Raw genomic sequence first — 2,523 nt, forward strand, 5'->3', positions numbered from 1 at the left:
TAAGATCCTGAAAGTCATGCAGTATGGTCAGAAACAGAAACCAGAACTGGCAAGGATGTGGAGAAACTGGAACTTTCTTACGCGGCTTTGGACGTATGGTAGTTCTTCAAAAAGTAAAACATGGAGTTACCACGCGTGCCTGTGGCTCAGTCGCTTCAGCCATGTCTGAATCTTTATGATCCTATGGTCTGAACCCCACCAGGCTCCTCTGTCTATGGGATTATCCTGGCAAGAATACTGGAGTGGGTTGCCATTTCCTCCTCCTGACCCAGGGATTGAACCTGCAGCTCCTGCATTGCAAGCAGGTTCTCTTCTGCTGAGCCACCATGGAAGCCCTGGAGTCACCATATGGAACCAAAAATTCTACTCCAAGAAAAGTGAAAACATAAGTCCATACAAAAACTTGTATATAAATATTCACAGCAGTATTAGTGGCTATGCAATGCATGGAAAATTAAAGATGTGTTATACCCACACAAGGGAATACTATTCAGCCATAAAAAGGAATGTAATGCGGATACATACTACGACACAGAGGAGCCCTGAAAACATTATGCTAAGTGAAAAGAGCCACATACAAAGGCTACACGTTGTATGACAGTCCATGCACACATTATATGAAATGGACCTAAAACAGAAAAACTGCCGGTTGCCTAGAGCTGGGGGAGATGGGGACACGTAAAGAGTGACTGCTAATGGACACATAAAGTTCCCTGAATCCAAAATGTTTCAAGATTAACTATGATGAAGTTTTAGTTCAACTCCACCATCTACTAAAAACCACTGAATTGCTGTACACGTTAAGCGAGTAAACACTATAGTTATGTGAATTACATCTCAAGCTGTTAATAATAAACAACTACTACCTCAGTTTCTTTGGGTCAAGAATTTGGAGCTGAGTGATTCTGACTCAGGATCTCTCACAATGTGGTGGCCACGCTGTTGATCAGAGCTATGCACAGCTCAAGGCCTGAATGCAGTTGAAAGACCCACTTGCACAGCGGCTCACTCACGTGGTTGATAACCTGGTGGGTCTACCGGTGAGGCCTGTTATTCTCCGCATGGGTCTCTCCCAAGGGCCACATAAGTGTCCTCATGACATAGTAGCCAGCTTCTTCCACAGCAAGTGATCCAAGAAGAGTACAAGGCAGAAGCTTCACTGTCTTTTTCTGACTCAGTCACACTTCTCCAGGACATCCTGTCATGTATCCAGGTCAGTCCTATTCACTGTAGGGAGGGGACGAAACAAGGGCTTAACTACCAGGAGTCAGGGATCACTGGAGGGCCATGTTGGAAGCTGGCTATCAACAGGTGATGGCTAGGAAGACAATGACAGCGACAGCTAACAATTCTGTGACACATACTATGTTCCAGGCGCTGTTCTAGGTGCGCAATAAACCTGTAAGGTGGGTAACATCTCCATTTCAAAGATGAAGAGACTAACACACAGAAGAGTGGCTTACCAAGGTCGCAGTTTCAATAGAAGACATACCTGGGATTCAAACTCAAGACAGTATTTGATCAAAAATTCTGCAACACTTCATCCCAGATATTACTTACTTTCAGTTAAGTGCTGCCCATTTGTTCTCCAGAATGGAGGCCCTAGGTGAAATCTCCCATGAGTATTGATTCCCCATGAGAATCCAGTCTCTTGCTTACTTTTACTAATAGATACAAAGTAGAAATTCATTAACGTTTGATTTCTATTTCTCTAATTACAAGTGGTAATATACTTATTACCCATTCTGGTTTTCCCTTTAGATTTCACATATTCATACCCTCTGCCTATTCTTATTTTGTGTGTTTTCTTTCCGATCTGCAGTAGTTCCTTCTATATTCAATCTCTAATAAATGTAACCCTTTGTCAGTTTTAGACATTAGTATATTTTCTCCTAATCTATACCTATCTTTAGCTTTGACTACTGGGTGATTTGGTGACTAGAAATATTTAAATATGAATTAGGCAGTTATCAAACCTTATGGATTGTGATTTAGAGATCTAACTTAACAGATTTATCCTTATTCCAAAGTCACAAATACATTCTCCATTTTTTTTCTTATTGGCCTTAGTATTTTAACTTTCATTTAGGTAAATTCACCCTGGAATTTGTCTTTGCTTTATGTGGTTTAAGGGAGATAGCCAACTTTATTTTTGTCCATATAATAAGCCAATTTTATGAGCACCATTATCCACCTCTTCCCCACTAATTTGTGACACTACCTCTATCAGATACCATGTCTCCAAATATCCATGTCCATTCCAAAGTCTAGTTTAGCAATAATTCTTATTTTCTAAATGGAATGATCTATCCCTGTGAAAGTTATTACTCATCCTGCCTCCTAGATGAATTAAAAAATCCAACTACCAACCCCCAAAACAGAATATCCAATTAAGAAAATTGTTTTAAAAAAATAAATGTGTGTTTATTAAAAAAGGAATACCGTAACCAAGAACAAGCCCTGGGACACAGAGAAATCAACGCTTCCTCTGAAAGCCAGCATCCGGCAGTGTCAGCACACCTG

Source organism: Capricornis sumatraensis, chromosome 16 (genome assembly GCF_032405125.1).
Source record: "Capricornis sumatraensis isolate serow.1 chromosome 16, serow.2, whole genome shotgun sequence".
Taxonomy (NCBI): Eukaryota; Metazoa; Chordata; class Mammalia; order Artiodactyla; family Bovidae; genus Capricornis; species Capricornis sumatraensis.